General features: G+C 39.5%; 1 protein-coding gene across 7 annotated transcripts in view; it reads right to left on the bottom strand.

Annotated features, from left to right (window-relative positions):
• The window catches only part of RARB (retinoic acid receptor beta), a 444,828-nt gene that overhangs the window by 329,562 nt on the left and 97,123 nt on the right, over window positions 1–18,143 (bottom strand). The window contains exon 1 of one of the 7 annotated variants that reach the window (XM_078377297.1): window positions 1,514–3,707. The exons of the other annotated variants lie outside the window; for them this stretch is intronic. The gene's annotated coding sequence lies outside the window, so the exon portion shown is untranslated. Of the gene's footprint in view, window positions 1–1,513; window positions 3,708–18,143 lie in introns of those variants that run through there. 7 annotated transcript variants of the gene reach the window in all.

Below are 18,143 nucleotides of genomic sequence, written 5' to 3'. Positions count from 1 at the left end.
TTGTCACTGAGCTGAAGTTTAACAGAAACCTTACTGAGCTAGCATATATTGCAAAACAGATCTCTGAGGACAAGAGATCATCCTTACACTAACATTCAGCATAAGAAAGCACTCTTTCCAATTAAGTCACAGTGCCAAGAAGGCATACCATTCTTTGTTAAGGGGATATGACCTGTAGGCAGCAATGGTTATTAAAATGATTCCTCATCCTTCCCATTTTATTAGATCATTTTGCTCTTAAAGTACTTTCAGATTAGTGATGATTTGTCATTGCCTTCATACAAACCCATAATGAAGACACTGAGGAGAATCTAAGATTGACCTCCAAGGAACCCTACGTGATAGTTCATTCAATTCACTATTACTTTTCAGTGTAATAATCACAACAAACATATACCTGTATTAAGAACTCCTTCCCATTTCTCAAGCTTACATATGAGTATTCCATGAAGGAGTATGTCAGGAATTTTGCTAAAGTAGTACACATTACACTGACTGTACTGTTGGTACCCAGAGATTTGACAGACATACAGTAAGATAGATAGATAGATAGATAGATAGATAGATAGATAGATAGATAGATAGATAGATAGATAGATAGATAGATAGATATAGATAGATCATCTCTTTCTAAAGGCATTTTCTATACTGTACTGCCTTTCAGTTATATATTAAAAAGCCCCTATGGTGTTTCATGTCCATTAAAAATATATGTAAAGTTAAAACTGGAGACTCTTAAACCAAAATCAAGGTGTGTGTTACATTTTTAATATTTATATTTGAAATATTAGTTTGCTGGTTTGTTTATAGTGAATATGGTCTTTCAGTCCTCAAAAGGGAGATAGGTAATTCCAAAAGAGTAAATAAAAGATCTGAAGTAGAGGATGTACCTTTCAGGTAACTACATTTCTGGCATGTTGGTGTGGTAGACAAACACCAGAAGAAAGGTACTAGTAACTTAGTATACATCTAAAAACATTGTTCGCGCATTTTACTGAAGGAATATTAAAGTATTATTAAGATGTGACAAAAGACTTTAGCCACATCTCCCTGAAACAAGCATGTGTACACTAATTTTATTCAAGTTTTTCATATCTGTTTTAGTTTACCTCATCTCTAGTATTCACTAATAAATGCAGTGGTAAACAGGAGACCATATTTTCAGAATATAGCTGTGTCAACTTCCTATTGACGTCAAAGGTTAGATCTTTTTTGGAGGTACTATAAACAACTGTGATTAGGAAACAGGTATGGAAGTGCAGCTCCTGCAATAAGGAAGGAATTTCAACAGAAAAACAAACACCCTTTGTTAAGGCACATTTTGACAGTGTAAGTAAGGACTTCGTACTCCCTGCAAAAAAAAAAAAAAAAGAATAAGTAAGGAGTATTACAGAAGTTTAAGCATACTGATAAAAAATGAAACTTTATATGTTTCTGGAACAGAGATGTAACTGTTGTAAGAGAGGAATACAATTATTTCTTCAAACGCCTATTATTTCAGAAATTTTCTCACCACGTCAGGTAAAGCAATGCAACAGCCTTACAGCCACATCAGTGGGTCATCAGTTTCACTTTAGCTATAAAAAAAGTGGTGTAGTAGAGAGTGAGCATGTATATGTAATATGTGTAGAAGAGAATGTGAGAAAGTGAGAAAGGATTGAAGTATGGGTAGGTAAATGAGTTTTATGTGGATGAGAGATGTTTGAGAGAGTGTGAGAACCCCATCTACTTTCAGTTTTGCCATGTCTACTGCTAAAATGTGAAATTTCATGGGCCAACCCTGACCAGTCTCTTAATTTGTTGACTTTCACAAGAAACCTACCAGCATTCCACACGAGAGTGTACCCTGTGAATCCATGGAAATTACCTAAGAGCTGTCTCACAATTTAACAGTTCAACTAGTTGACTCCCGTTGGAATCAGGAATAGAATTTAGGCCCAAGCATCATAGCAATAAAAAGAACTAGTTTCAAGCCAAGGAAAGCATGCCATTTGTTGTTCCACAAGCAGGAAGCACATTATTTTGATTTATGGCTGTACTACCATATAGTAGCATCAAAGAGCATATCATCTTTCATGCTGAGATGCCTCTGTCAGTGACACTACACAAAAATTGGAGCAGACTGTTTCCGCAAATAATCCATTCAGTCCATGTACTTACTAGGTAAATAAACCAAATATGACAATAATTCCTCCACAAACAAAGTGTATTCAAAATGAGATAGATACATCAATATAGGAAACACAGGGATGCCACCAAAAATAGCACTAGCCAACTTCTCTAGTCTCTTGACATGTAGTGAAAGGGAACACATGAGCCTTATTCAGGCATTACTGTACCCAGTACTGTCAACACAGTTAGAATCACTTGCTCACATACAGAGTTCACCCACAAGCAGGGAAATCTCTTCTTCAGAACAGTCACTGGTCATGCAGAGAAAGCAACCACAGATCAAATTGGGATTAGGCACTCCTTTCTATTTTGATGATGTGGGATACAATTATATCTGAATAGGACTAGATTTTACCATGTCACATTCAATTCTCCCATGCTTCAGCCAATAAAGTGCTGTCACATTACATGTTCCCTTTCACATAAAATCTGAGGGCTGCTATTGAGAGACAACCACATATGTCCCACAACATGTTGCAGCAATCCAGGTTTGAATAAAAGCGAGAGAATTCAGCTAAAGCCTTCTCCATCACCATCAAAGTAAGATTTCTTTATGGCAAATGAAAAGTACCATTTTTTTCCTTGTATAAGATGCCCTCGTGTATAAAAACGTCCCCCCTTTACTAAATCAAAATTTCTTTATTTGCAAGAAAGTGGAGGGGGAAGTTCCTGCTTTCTCCCTACATTTTTGTTGTAAAATGCAGCTTTCCCTCTCCAGGTTTTGCAAAGAAAATGCAGGGGGAAAGTGATTTCTGCTTTCCCCCTACAAACGTTTTGCAATGAAAATGTAGGGGAAAAGTAGGAATCGCTTTCCCCCTCGATTTTCTTTGCAAAACCTGGAGGGGGAAAGCTGCTTTTTGCAATCAAAATGTAGGGGAAAAGCAGAAATCGCTTTTCCCCTCCATTTTATTTGCAGAACCTGGAGGGGGAAAGCTGCTTTTTGCAACGAAAATGTACGGGGAAAGTAGGAATCACTTTCTTCCTCCATTTTCTTTGCAAAATGTGGAGGGGGAAACAGGAATCAAAACACTTTGATCCCTCCCCTCTCCTTACTTCCAAGTATAAAACAACCCTCAATTTTTCCTTTAATCATTTTAGGAAAAAGTGTTGTTTTATACACACAAAAATACGGTGGGTGGCACAAGCTATTTCTAAGACAATTTTATACCAGTCTTATCTGACTCCAGAATTGTCCCTCTGCTGGTGTTTATTTTCATGGATTGGGACTTAATTTTACATCAAGAACATGACTGTTTAAATGCCAAGGGTTCTGTTACAATAAGATGAATGACTTCTATTAACAAGTAATGGAAATTCCTTCACACTAATTTTGTTCAGCAACTCACTAACTTCTATTTAATACAAATAATAAACTACAGTTTTCAGAATTCAATAAGAATACTATGATTTATGAAAACTAAGAAGCAGAAGTTCCCAATGTGTTCACCTTCTGTTTTATCATACAATATAGTCCCCCACCTCCATGTGTAAAACAAGATGAGAGGGCAGAGCATGTGAACCCTGGACACATTAGACCTTTCTCTTCCACAGTTCTAAACCACTGTTCAGCAAGAGGTCTGAACCAGGCCTTTGTCTGACCAATGTACTGAATTTTATTTATTAGTGAACACGCAGCAGAGACATTAAAAACAGCAATTATACAGGTCAAATATTAAATATTTTAAAACAGTGGTTCTTAACCTTTGTTACTCGGATGCTTTTCAACTGCAACTCCCAGAAACCCCAGCCAGGACAGCTGGTGGTGAAGGCTTCTGGGAGTTGCAGTCCAAAACTCCTGAGTAACCCAAGGTTAAGAACCAGTGTTTTAAAACACTCAACTAACACAAACTCTAGTTAAAATTATTAATTAATTTCCTCTACATAGCAGTCAGAAAAAAAAAAAAAAGACCTGGAGCTGATTATGGCTCTGATCATCAGCTTCTTGTATCAAAACTCAAGCTTAAACTGAAGAAAGTAGGAAAAACCACTGGGCTAGTCAGGTATAATCTAAACCAAATCCCTTATGAATACACAGTGGAAGAGAAGAACAGGTTTAAGGAACTAGATTTGGTGGACAGAGTGCCTGAAGAACTCTGGATGGAGGCTCGTAACATTGTACAGGAGGCAGCAATAAAAACCATCCCCCAAAAGAAGGAAATGCAAGAAAGCAAAGTGGCTGTCCAGTGAGGCCTTACAAATAGTGGAGAAGAGAAGAGAAACAAAATGCAAGGGAGACAAGGAAAGTTACAGAAAATGGAATGCAGACTTGCAAAGAATAGCAAGGAGAGACAAGAGGGTCTTCTTAAATGAACAGTGCAAAGATATAGAGGAAAATAATAGGAAGGGAAAAACCAGAGGTCTGTTCAAGAAAAAGCCTTTGACTCTGTCGACCACAACAAACTATGGCAAGTTCTTAAAGAAATTGGACTGCCTGGCTACCTTATATATCTCCTGAGAAATCTATATGTGGGGCAGGAAGCAGGAGTTGGAACTGGATTTTATTTATTTATTTATTTTATTTATATCCCGCCTATCTGGTCGGTTGAGACCACTCTAGGAACAACTGATGGGTTCAAAATTAGGAAAGGAGTATGACATGGCTGTATATTGTCTCCCTGTTTATTTAATTTATATGCAGAATACATCATGCAAAAGGCAGGACTGGATGAATCCCAAGCCGGAATTAAGGCTGCCGGAAGATATATCAACATATTCAGACATGCAGATGATACCATTCTGATAGCAGAAAATGAAGAAGAATTAAAGAACCTCTTAATGAGGGTGAAAGAGGAGAGCGCAAAAATGGTATAAAGATCAACATCAAAAAAACTAAGATCATGGCCACTGGTCCCATCACCTCCTAGCAAATAGAAGGGGAAGATATGGGGGCAGTGACAGATTTTACTTTATTGGACTTCATGATAATTGCAGATGGTGACAGCAGCCATGAAATTAAAAGACGCCTCCTTCTGGGGAGGAAAGCAATGACAAACCTAGACAGCATCTTAAAAAGCAAAGACATCACCTTGCCGACAAAGGTCCGCATAGTCAAAGCTATGGTTTTTCCAGTAGCGATGTATGAAAGTGAGAGCTGGACCATCAAGAAGGCCGAAGAATTGATGTCTTTGAATTGTGGTGCTGGAGGAGACTCTTGAGAGTCCCCTGGACTGTAAGGAGATCAAACCTATCCATTCTGAAGGAAATCAACCCTGAGTGCTCACTGGAAGGACAGATACGGAAGCTGAGGCTCCAATATTTTGCCATCTCATGAGAAGAGAAGACTCCCTGGAAAAGACCCTGATGTTGGGCAAGTGTGAAGGAAGAGGAGAAGGGGACAAAAGAGGACGAGATGGGTGGACATGTGTCATCGAAGCTACCAACATGAATTTGACCTAACTCTGGGAGGCTGTAGAAGACAGGAGGGCCTGGTGTGCTCTGGTCCATGGGGTCACAAAGAATTCCATGGGGTCACAAAGAATCAGATACGACTCAACGACTAAACAACAACAACTCATAGCAAAAAGGCTAACAGAAACTGTGTGATCCAAAAATTATGAAAACAAACAAACTTTTTTTCCTTTTATATCCCAAAGTAATATTTTTACTCTGTATTTACAAATTCTTCATATTGGGAGGTGCATTATTTAAAAAATATTGCATACAAAAAAGAGATCCAGTGTTCAATACCAATGGAAGAAGAACAGGATGTTAACCTCCACTTCCATAGCTATAAACTGAATCTGGCAGGGAATGTTTATTTCACCCTAAGGCAAGAATATTTTCCTTATACTATTATGGATGACAAACCTTTCTAACCCATCATTGAAGTGTCAGAATTTTGTTTTGTTTTTTTTTTTAATTGCCACAGCATGCTTAGTTGCCATGGCGTTGAGGTGATACAGGAGTAACAGTGCATTAATATGTTTAATGTCATGATTTTTCCTCTTACAACTGTACCTGTTTTGTCCCTTACTGAATGTACGTAAATGAAGAATGGACCTATTCCAGATATCCAGAGGAGACACATCATGTTTCCGAGGGATAAGTTGACCACTAACATGCACAACAAGAAACACAAAACAATAGACAGGTCTTCTACTTAACAAATCTGAATTTTGACTTCAGACTCTGATGGTATTAAGTCTCCAAACTGGGAATGTAGACTGTATGGACTTTCAGGTGATGCTGGACTTACATCTAACATGTTCTCTCATTCTTCACCATCAACTACACATACTAGAAATCACAGTCCAACATAACAAAGGGCCAGGTATTTGCCACCCTGCTTTACACTATGAATTAAGTCCAGACTAATTTATGACTACTCTAAGTCCCACCAATTTCAATGGGTATACTAAAAGTTCAACTAAATCTGGACTCGACCCAACCTCCTATACTATGTATGACCAACAGTGGCACCATTATTACTACTATGAACCCAACAGCATCAAAATTCTGGTTTGCAAGATTGGCAGCAGAGGTTATGTGAAGACAAAAGCTATGGGACACTGGATGTATGCAGTGACCTGAAACATACAATCCAACCAATATATAATCTTTTTTATTAAAAAAACTTATTTCCATGCAAGAATATTGGAAACCACTCAGAGTGGTCGCATAGACCAGATGAGTGGGATACAAATCATATGTAAATAAATAAAAATAAATAAATATTCCAGTGTTACCAGAACTGAATTTTATATGAAGTGTAAACGTTTGTATAAATATCAGGTCCTATAAAAGTGAACCTTATCCCATATATAGGAAAACCACTGCAATAGTGACTATGATGTGGGTGCCACTTCTATAATAAAATCATATATTAAACCAGTTTGTCATCACAATTTCTTTTAGGAGACTAACAAACAGAATCTATTCACAGATCTATTCAGAATTTTTTTAAGAATTTACATGGATTCACAAGTTCCACATGAGATTCCTTATGTTTCCCTTTAGAAGCCACTCTATAGCTGAACTCCTGTTACTTAGCATAGTAAGTCATGAGTAGGTCCATTGAATCAGTGGGGATCTGATGAATCAACTAAGTTCCACAGATTCTGTGGGTCTGCTCTAGTTACAACTTAGTATGCTAAGCAACAGGATTTCAGCCTATAGGTAGTAAACATTACTTTGCAATCAGTCCTGGCAACGTTTTATCAGTGGTTTCATCAGTATCACACCCCCAGTGAGTTTGCATGGCAAGCAGGGATTCAAGCCTATACCTCCTGGGTCCTAGATGGCCATTCTATCCACTACACCACAATGGATAGTGTTCTGCCATTACTCTCCTTTTTCCTTCCCCTTGGAGAATGCTATTTTCAGATTTTTAACCTCTGATTTAGAAGCCGCAGAACAATTTGCCAGAATGCTTTTAACATCTGACATGGAATGATCAATGCAAAAGCAGGTAAAGAACACACTTGGTGGACTTAAGATTATTGACATCATGAAAATTAATGCCTACACTACAAACATAATGCCTACACTACAAAATTCTGTAATACCCCTCTCTTGCAGTTGTCACTTAACAGGGTAATAAAGAAACAACTTTATTTTCAGGGAACAGAACGGTTCAGTGTTTTCTGCTTACACTGAAACAAAGAAGCCAGCTTCTCTTGATCTGAGAAGTTTGAGTATTAGAATGGAAATTAGAAGCAGAAGAGTCTGAAAGAAGTAAACGGCTGAAATCCAGCAGTAAGTCACAACTGGAGGAGGCCCACTGAATCAATGGAACATTCAGAGGAGTCAACTTTCCAAATCCCCACTTACTCAGTGAGTCTACTCTAGCTGCAACGTACTACTGGATTTCAGCCACTATCTATTATGCCAAAGTACAAAAAGTAACATTTAAAATTACAGCCAACCAACCTTTCAAAATCACATTTTAAAATGTATTGGTAATTAGGAACTGCCCGTCAGGGAACAACAGAGCTGAGAAGCAGCCTGTAGCACAACATGATTGATATGGAAGTCCAAAGCAGACTAGTGACTGATGAGGTGGTCTCCATACAACACAGGAAGAATGGAGAGAAAGCACCCTGGAGCAAAAGAGGAATGAGGAGACATGCTTTGCAACACATCAATAACAGGGTGAACAGAAGGTTCCCCACTTGCCACATATTTTTAAGTCCTGCTGATAAATGCAATGGTCACAAGCCAGTTAGTCCCACCTTTTGCAATCACAGGAGACCCAATTTAACCCCTGGGGTATAATTAATTGTACATCCTCTCTAAGGGAAGATTTATAACAGCATGAACTGGAAAAAAACCCTCTATGGAAAGTAAGAATCTGAACAATTCCTCAATTCCTACAGTACACCTTCAGAGGCTTGGTCTTAAAACAACCTAAAAATAATAATATTAAATTGTGACTGTCATTAAATGAATATAAAATTGAGCAGTCATTAACAATAATTTGCAAAGGTTAAAATGAAAAGAAATGTAACAACATACCATACATTCTGAATTTCTTTTCCAGTTTTTTTGTGCCACTGTTAATGTGGGAGAATTTTAAGAAAAACAGTATATATGTGAACCAGTGCACATTTTTAGATCATGGCCAGTATTGTTGTTGCAACAGTGGCAGCTTAAAAAAAAACAACAACCTTTATTTGCACCACTACAAGCAGCATGACCCATCCATACAAGATGTTTCCTCTTCACTATCAGAAATCCATACCCGTCCAGCAGAACACATCATATCATCATATGTATCTATTGCTTGCCCATTCACATTGTTAAGACCAATGTGTATTTATCAGAAATCACTAAGACTGATGCAGTAGATAAAAACAGCATCAAGCCAAAGAGCACCAACAAAATATTCATATGGAAAAAAAAATAAGGTAAGGATGTCAGGAAAATGATCATTATGAATTAAGGAATCAGGGACAGCTCAATGGTTTAGGTATGGTTTCAGGTTGGGGGTTCGATTCCCGGGTCTTCTTGACAGGGGCTGGACTCAATGATTCATAGGATCCCTTTCAGCTCTGTAGTTTTAAGATTTCTAAGATGTGAGCAAAAAAAGGACTAAAGAGCCAGAATGACCAGATGAAGTTCCTTAATGATCAGTGAACAGCAAAAAAATATTGCCACTTGCTAGCCACATGAAAATAGCCCAGAAGGGCTAGGACATTCTTGGATATCCCCATGAGAACTGTACCATAAAAGATAGTCTGTGCTGAAGGGAATATGCTAAGAGTGCGTGCAAGAGAGTATAGCGAAAACATCCAGTGGCGAGGGTACAATGAGAAAAACAGCAAATTAAAGACAAAATTAAAAGCTGACAGTAAAAGGGGAAAAGGCACCCTTGTAGTGCTGAGCCACCTCCCTAGGGATCAGCTGTGGGAATGTGAATTTACTGTTTGCAGGAGTGCTTAAAGTATTTCACACCATCCATATTCAACTTGTACAGCTGTAAATCAAGCTCAGCATAAGTAGGCAACTTCTGCAAGTCTGGGGGCAGTTCTCTCTCTCTCTCTCACACACACACACACACACCCTCCGTCCCTCTTCCTTTTGGACCACATTTCCTTTTGGTCCAATGTGCTTTCCAATGTGGGAAAATGTGCTTGCCCACATTTTTCAAACTTTTTAAAAGTTTACTTTAAAAAAAGAGACTCCAATGATCGCAGAAAGTGGGAGCAACACCCAAGACTTGTTTGTTTCTTTACCTTCTCCATTCATTTTAGGCCTAGAGAGGATCCTGTTCTGGAGCAGAAGCAACTGAAGGTGACTGGAGGCATAATCACAGCCTCTCCTCTAGCAGGCATTATCAAAGGGGATCATATGACCCACTGGGGGCCCCTGGCACATTTGAAGAGGGTCACAGACTGGAAACAATTCTTAACACACCACTTCATAAGATTCATCTTCCAACTTATACAATCCTGATTCAGTCTATATTTATTTCATATTGTGTTTATGGCTGTGTCCCAAAGAAGTTTAAGAATGGCTCAGAGGACACAAAAAGCCTTATTTATTTATTTATTTATTTATTTATTTATTTATTTATTTATTTATTTATTTATTTATTTATTTATTTATTTACTTACTTACTTACTTGTTTGCTTGCTTACTTACTTGTTTGCTTGCTTACTTGCTTACTTATTTACTTACTTACTTATTTACTTATTTACTTATTTTAATGAAGGATGCTAGAGGATATTGGAGAGAACAAGTTTCTGTAGTTCTCTGGTTATTGTGTTGTATAACAAGGCCAGCATTTAATTTTCAAAAATAAACAACACTCAAAGCAAAATACAGAGCTGTGTAAATGCTGCCACTTGGGGAAGAAGGAAGTACATGTCTATCCTCCATGCTCTGAGACTGGAATACAAGAATCTGTCAATTTTGGTGTCTCTATTTCTCATACTTCTAATCTCCAGCTGCTCCTTCAATCCCATTCCCACATCACCTTCCAAATTTGCCATAACAGTCAAGAATACTAAACTATGTCTCAACAACCGGTGCATAATGCAAAGGACCCTACTTATCTTTCAAGAATGACATGTATACTTACTTGTATGTCACAACCCTGCTACAGTATATACACAAAGAGTAGATCTACTTCTCTGCTTTCTACATTGTTGTTGTTGTTTAGTCATTAAGTCGTGTCCGACTCTTCGTGACCCCATGGACCAGAGCATGCCAGGCCCTCCTGTCTTCCACTGCCTCCCGAAGTTGGATCAAATTCATGTAGTTCGCTTCAATGACACTGTCCAACCATCTCATTCTCTGTCGTCCCCTTCTCCTCTTGCCCTCACACTTTCCCAACATCAGGGTCTTTTCCAGGGAGTCTTCTCTTCTCAGCTCTCTACATACAGAAGATCAAAGAATGGATCTGCAAATCTGGTTCTACCTCTACAATATCTTCTACTTGTGTTAGTGGTAATATAATGACCACATATTCCTGGTTTTCCCAGATAGGTTTCACATCTAAGCAATTCATCTTAATCCACCTTTGAGGGTACTCTCCAGTAGAGTTCTGTTACTTCTACACACAATTCAATTACTCCACCACACAACAGAAAAACAAGGAAGCATACATGTTAACACATCATTTCTAAAGTGGCCCTGAGAAATGCTTCACAAAACCTGCAGTATGTCCTAATGCTACAGTTCTCCACCCTGTTATGTGTGCTTTTTAAAGGAAACAATTATTTTGCACACATGTAACTACAGCAGAATTGATTTGATGGCACACTGTTATTTGTACTGGGATAGAATTTAATGCCATGCAACTATGCACACAACTGGAGCCTTATTTTATTAAAAGCACTGATCCATTTGTTCAAGTCATGTCCACTGATCCTAGTAGGGAGAAGAAATTAATAGTAATAATCCAACGGATTATGGAGCAGAGGTTAGTGCATAACCTTTTAATGAGCAGAATATTTAAAGACTGATGACACAGTATATTTTCACTTTGCAGTAATTTAGTGCAGGAGTTCACATTGATTACTTAAAAGGCCATTCAATTTTATTTCTTTTATCTAATTGTTCTTTCTGCTCACTAAATGGCTGCCTGAACTGAGTACAATATTATTTTATTAATTTTGCATCATTTAAAAACAGTTCTGCCCTATTTCACTTGTCCGTATGACCTCAGAATGCCCTTCAGGTTTTTCAACGAGATGCAGGTTATAACTTTCCCACCGATACATTAAACTGCTGTAATCCTACAGTACTTGGTAATTTTAGCCTGAATTCAACCCTCCACGTACACGGAACAGACAAAATCCCCAGAGGCCTTTCTTTCTTCATTTCAAAATACCATTAATAAATATATCAGATAATTTCGACCCAATGGAAATTATCTGATTGAATTATTGGATAATGCCCACCCAATAATTGGCAACATCAACAGCATTTGGGGCAGCTAGCACCAAGTCTTCCATGGTATGTATCAAGGAGCATAGAGTACACTGAAATGTGTAAACCACACAAAATTTCATGTTTTTCTCCATACTCACAAAGGACTGCATTGGTGCAAAAAAAAATTTTTTTTCCTTAGGTTCACTTTAGCTCTGCCAACCCCGGTATGTAGTCAATTAAGTGACTTCCAAAAAGCCCAGTTCTTTGTGTGTTCAGGGCTAAGCTTTCCTGGAGTTCCACCCATTTCAAGACATGGGTAGTTCTTTCTTTCCATATTATAGTCTTGGTATTCTCTGCAGTTCTTTCCAAGATTCACAGATGTTCTGGAAAAACTTTTCCTTGTATTTCATCTGGGAAAGTAGTCCGCTCAATCTTGACTCACCCTTCTATCCTTCCAGGGTAAGTAAAATGAGTACCCAGCTCACGGGGAGGGGGGGAATGTGCAGTCTGTATAATTAACTTGTAAACCACCTAGAGAGTACCTTAAGTGCCATTGGATGGTATATAAGCAGTACACTTTGTTTTCTGCTTTCCAACACAGTTTTGTCCCAAATCTCTTAAGAGCTTTAAAATGGGGCTAAACGAAGAGTTTGAGAAGAGTTGGCTTAAGATGCTTTTTTCACAAAACTCATAAACTTGGGTTTAACTGTAACCTACAAACAACATTCAATTGAACCAAAATTAGCCAACAATTTTTTTATTGTGATTCACTGTTGGTTTTCGTTTCTATTTATAACTAAAGGTTATCAAATTAAAAGATTTCCATCAATAGTTCCACCTTTATTACTTCCATATTCTGTGGGAAAGTGAATTAGAAACTAATCCTGCTTCTCAATACCTCCTCTTTTTTGCTGTGGAGTAGTTTTAAATATTTATTTATTTATATGTCTGCTTATTTAAAATAGTTATACGCTGCTTTTCTCCAAAGGAACCAAGGCAACTTACAGTATTAAAAGAAACTAAGTTAAAAAACTAATAATAAATTATTATAACATTTAGAAAGCATTAAATAAATATCATATTAAAACTTGTAATAAGAACAATATTAAAAACACAAGTAAAACACAGACTAAAATGCTTCCTTTAAAAAATCCCCTTGGTCAACCATTCATTTAAAGGAAAGTCTGCCTGATGAGGAAGGTCTTTGTCTGCTTGTGGAAGGACAGCAAAGATGGGGCCAACTTGATCTCCCATGGAAGGAAGCTCCAAAGAGAAGGCCCTCTCCTGAGTCCCCAACAAAAGTGCCTGCAAGGGTGGTGGGACTCAGAAAGGCCTCTCCTAATTAATATCTGGGTAGGCTCATTAAGGGAGATATAGGCTTTTAGCTAGCTCGAACCTGTTTAGAACTTTATAGGTTAAAATCAGAATTTGAATTGTGTCTGGAAATGGATCAGCAGCCAGTGGAATTGCTGTAACAGAGGAGTTTTACAGTATGTTCCCTATAACGAGCTATAGTTACAAATCTGACTGTGGCGTTTTGAATCTGCTGCAGTTTCCAAACAATGATTAACACAACTCAGTTATTTTTTTTTCTTTTTGTTTGTCTATCACCTCCCACTAAGTGGCAGTCGTTGGCATCATATGCACTCCAACAGCAGTACACTTGGAGTAGGGAACTTGGTTTAAATACCCATGTGAACAGTTGAGGACTTACAATTCAAGCAACAAAGGGCACATACAAGGGGAAACTTCCCCCATTCTTAGTAGTAATATGGCTTAAGGGAAAGTATGAGCATTTGAACCCATTACAGACTCATACATTCTGGAAGGAGCCAGCACTGCAGAGTGTGTGATATGCTAATCCACTGCAAATCAAAAACCTGCTACCTCTTAGCATTAACTATAGTCAGTGAGGCTACTTATAGGTGAAGGTCAAAACATCTGGAAGACTACTGTTTCTCCTCCCCCCCTTCTCTGCAGATTACCCTTTGAAACAAGCTATTTTAGGACAGTTCTCAAAAATCAAAGAGTGAGGATACCATGAAATAAAGAGGTTAACTACCTGTAACCACAGTTCTTCTAGTGGTCCTCTGTGAATTCACACAAATGGGTTATTTTGCGCCTGTGCTGAATGTCTCAGAAGATTCTTGAGCTAAAAGTAACAATTTAGTGGGACATTCCCCTGTGGGGCACAGGCTCCTTCCACCCAAGATTCCCCTCAGTTCCTAAAATTTGTCCGCCAGGGAGAGAAATTTATTATAACCCGTAATGGATCGAGGGGAGGATGTGTGGGGTGTGTGAATTCACAGAGGACCACTAGAAGAACTATGGTTACAGGTAGGTAACCTCTTTTTCTTCTTTGGGGCCTCTGTGAATGCACACAAATGGGTGACTAGCAAGATTCACTTACCGGATGGTGGGACATCACAGAAGGAAGGATGCCAACACAACTCTGCCAAATCCAGCATCATTGCAGTGCTCTCACATCTAGGCAATTATTGTTGCTTAGTCGTTTAGTTGTGTCTGACTCTTTGTGACCCCATGGACCAGAGCACGCCAGGCCCTCCTGTCTTCCACTGCCTCCTGGAGTTGGGTCAAATTCATGTTGGTCTCTTCAATGACACTGTCCTACCATCTCATCCTTTGTCATCCCCTTCTCCTCTTGCCTTCACACTTTCGTTGATGGGGTAGACCATGTTGCAGCACGACTGATGTTAAGAATCTCAATTCCACACTGGAAGGCAATAGATGTTGACAGCGCTCAAGTGGAATGTACATTCAGTTGATCAGGAGGTGATTTGCCTGATAGTTCATATGCCAAAGATATGGTCTGCACTATCCATCAGGAAATAGGATTTTGATGAGGCTGGACCTCCCTTGTGAGGACCATGGAAACATATGAAAAGCCTGTTGGTTTTTCTGAAAGTCTTAGTTCTGTCAATATAGAATGCCAGAGAGTGTCTTAAGTTGAGCATATGGAGCATGTGCTCTAGAGGAGATGATGGTGATTGAAAAAACAATGGTAATATAATTGGTTGATTAAGATGAAATTCTGACACAAACTTGGGCAAGAAGGAGACGTCAAAATATAAAGTTACTTTACCTGGGTGAAACTGGATAAAAGGTGGATCAGAGCGGAGGGCAGCAAGCTCACTGGCTCTTTTAGCAGATGTTATAGCCACCAGGAATGATGTTTTCAAAGAAAGTAATTTAAGGTTTGAAGAAGCCCACCCAAATGGTGGGTGCATAAGAGCACTTAGAACAACTTGTAGTGACCATTGGGGAATAATACATTGGTGTGGTGGGCGGATGTTGTTTAGTCCTTTAAGAAATTTCTTTACCGTAGGGTGAGAACAAAGTTTTACTGAGATAGAGTTATCAGGTTAGGCAACGATGGCTGATATATAAACCTTTAAAGTTGAATGAGAGAGTCCGAATTCAAAAAGATGCAGTAAGAAGGTAAGTAGAGTTTTCAATGAAACAGGAATAGCAGGTAAGTTATTTGAATCAGTGTATTTTAGAAAGGCTTTCCATTTGTTTTCATACAAGAGTTGAGTGATGGGAGATCTGGATGGTAGACCACCTAGCTCTAGAATCTTCCGAGACGTTCAGCACAGGCACAGAACAACCCATTGTGTGCATTCACAGAGGCCACGAAGAACACAGAAAAAAAATGACTTCTTTTAAAAAATTAGACTCTTCTGAAAACACCTAGCACATTCACATCAAGTGTCTCCATATGAAAAGGATTCAGGCCAACACAAACCCCTTTGCCAGAAAGAGATCTCTGTGCACATATTGGTACACATATCCAACTTCTGTTCACCAAAGGGTGGCCTGTGTGCATTGGCAGAAAGTGACATAGTTAGTCAGAAAGCCTCATTCATTCTTTGAGGAAAAAAATGAAGAGAAAGGGATGAGGCAATCATCATACGCCTAAATTGACAACTGCCAACTATACCCAGTGGGGAAATCTGACTGTCCATGTGCTGTTATTCTACTAGAAGAGTCAGTGTTAGATCCCTGACCAAAATCCTTTTAATTTATATTTTATTCACGTTTCTTTTAAGCAACTGCTCATCATGGAATACACTGGTAAAATGAAGAGTGAAATGAAACGAAAATGCATGCTTTGCAGCTAGGAATTTAGCACAGCATAACTAGATATAAATATTCTTGCAATTATATTAACTCCTATTGATTCAGCACCATGATAGAATAACTGTTGCCCTAATAAGATTCACAGCTGCCTTATTTTTTAAATTTCACAAATAGTTTACCTGGAACATTTACAAACAAATCAATTAATATTGACCAAAAGATCAGTCTCTGTACAATATGAAAACAGTTTTGAGCTAGATGATGTTCCCCCAGAATAGCTTTACCTTCTGCTGATGAATGCTGATTTCCTTTCAGGTATTTCATTATACTCAGATTTTAATTAAAGAAGAAATAAGGAACTCTAAGTACTTTAGAGCTTCAATAACCAAGCCTTGCACTTCAAATGCACCTTGTCCCTGTGGCTGTTATTAAAGTAACTGAAAAGTGATCAGCAGAATATCTATTATCATATCCAGGTCCACACTGCCATTTGCATATACTTATTTTTGCTGTCATACACACATTTATTTAACAAATAACAACTAAGCACATTTAAAACTGAATTACCAGTTAATGTATGGGATACATTAAACTTCCATGCTGGCTAAGAAATTATGAGAACTGTAGGCCAGAACTTAACTTTTCTGACGTCTGCTGCTTACTCCAGTTTAGAATTCAAGGGAAAGGAAAAGGGGCTTTGACACCTTGGCTTGTTAAAATTATACTTTAATAATGCAATCCTAACTCTAGAGCAGGGGTGTCAAACTCAAATTCATCGGGGGCCGCATCAGCAGTTTGGTCCCCATCAAAGGGCCGGTTGTATCTGTACTGATGGCCTTGCAAGGACCCCATCTGACTTGGTGGGAAAAGGAAGGAAGAGAAAGTGTGTGTGTGTGTGTGTGTGTGTGTGTGTGTGTGTGTGTGTGTGTGTGTGTGTGTGTGAAGGAAGAGAAAGTGCCGGGGTCTCTGTGTGTGTGTGTGTTTCTGTGTGTGAGAGAGATACAGGAAGGAAGAGAACGTGTGTGTGTGTGTGTGTGTGTGTGTGTGTGTGTGTGTGTGTGTGTGTGTGTGAAGGAAGAGAAAGTGCCGGGTTCTATGTGTGTGAGAGAGAAAGAGAGAGAGAGAGACAGAGAGAGTTACAGGAAGGAAGAGAATGCGTATCGAGCAAGAGAGAGAACGGAATGTCAGGGAAGGGAAGGGAAGGGAAGGGAGCAACCAGCCAGCCCTCCCTCCCTTCTCTCCGTGGCTGGGTCGAACGGCCGCCTCCGACGTTACCCAACCGGGCTGGCGCATCGCTCCGCGTTCCCTCTTCTCTCCCTCTGCTCAGGGCCGTGCTGGCCGCTGCCTCCCGCGTCCCCCCAGCATCTCCTCCCTCCGCCTCGGAGCCCGGCCAGGAACTCCCACCGCTCCCCTTCCCTTCCCTTCCCCTCGGGGCGACAGAGGCGGCGCGAAGCCCCCTCCTCGCGCGGCCTTGGGAACGGCTCTCGCCTCAGGCCGAGAGCGAGCGAGGAACAGGCACGGGAGGGAGGGAGGGGGAGCGGGGGGCGGAGGGAGAGGAAAGGAGTGACAGCGCCACAGCCAATCGGAAGGAGGACGTAGCCTTGTTAACTTGAGCCATTTTTTCAATGAATTTACTCCGTGCAGGCACGGAGTAAATTCATTGAAAAAAAAAGGGGGGGGAGGCTGCAAGGCTGGCGGCGGCTCCGCGGGCCATCAGTCGAGGTCTGGGGGGCCGGATTTGGCCCGCGGGCCTTGCTTTTGACACCTGTGCTCTAGAGAGAACAATACAAAAACGGCACCGGAGATGACACTAGGCAAGTTCAAGACATGATGAATCCAAAGCAATCCCAGTTTAGGGATTTTGAAACTCATCCAATGGTGTTTGTAGTCATACCAACTCATGTTGGTGCTTCTGCAGTGGAAAGATCTGGCAGCAGGTATTGTTGTTGCCCATGGGATGACTACATGTGCACCTATTCTTTGGGGAAGTTCTTTTTGTATCCCCTTGGAAATCAATGAATAGGTTATGGAGTGGAGTTGGCAGAAAGAGTGAT

Source organism: Pogona vitticeps, chromosome 6, assembly GCF_051106095.1.
Source record: "Pogona vitticeps strain Pit_001003342236 chromosome 6, PviZW2.1, whole genome shotgun sequence".
In the NCBI taxonomy this organism is placed as follows: domain Eukaryota; kingdom Metazoa; phylum Chordata; class Lepidosauria; order Squamata; family Agamidae; genus Pogona; species Pogona vitticeps.
The sequence above is the reverse complement of the archived record's forward strand: the minus strand, read 5'-3'. Positions and strand labels throughout refer to the sequence as shown.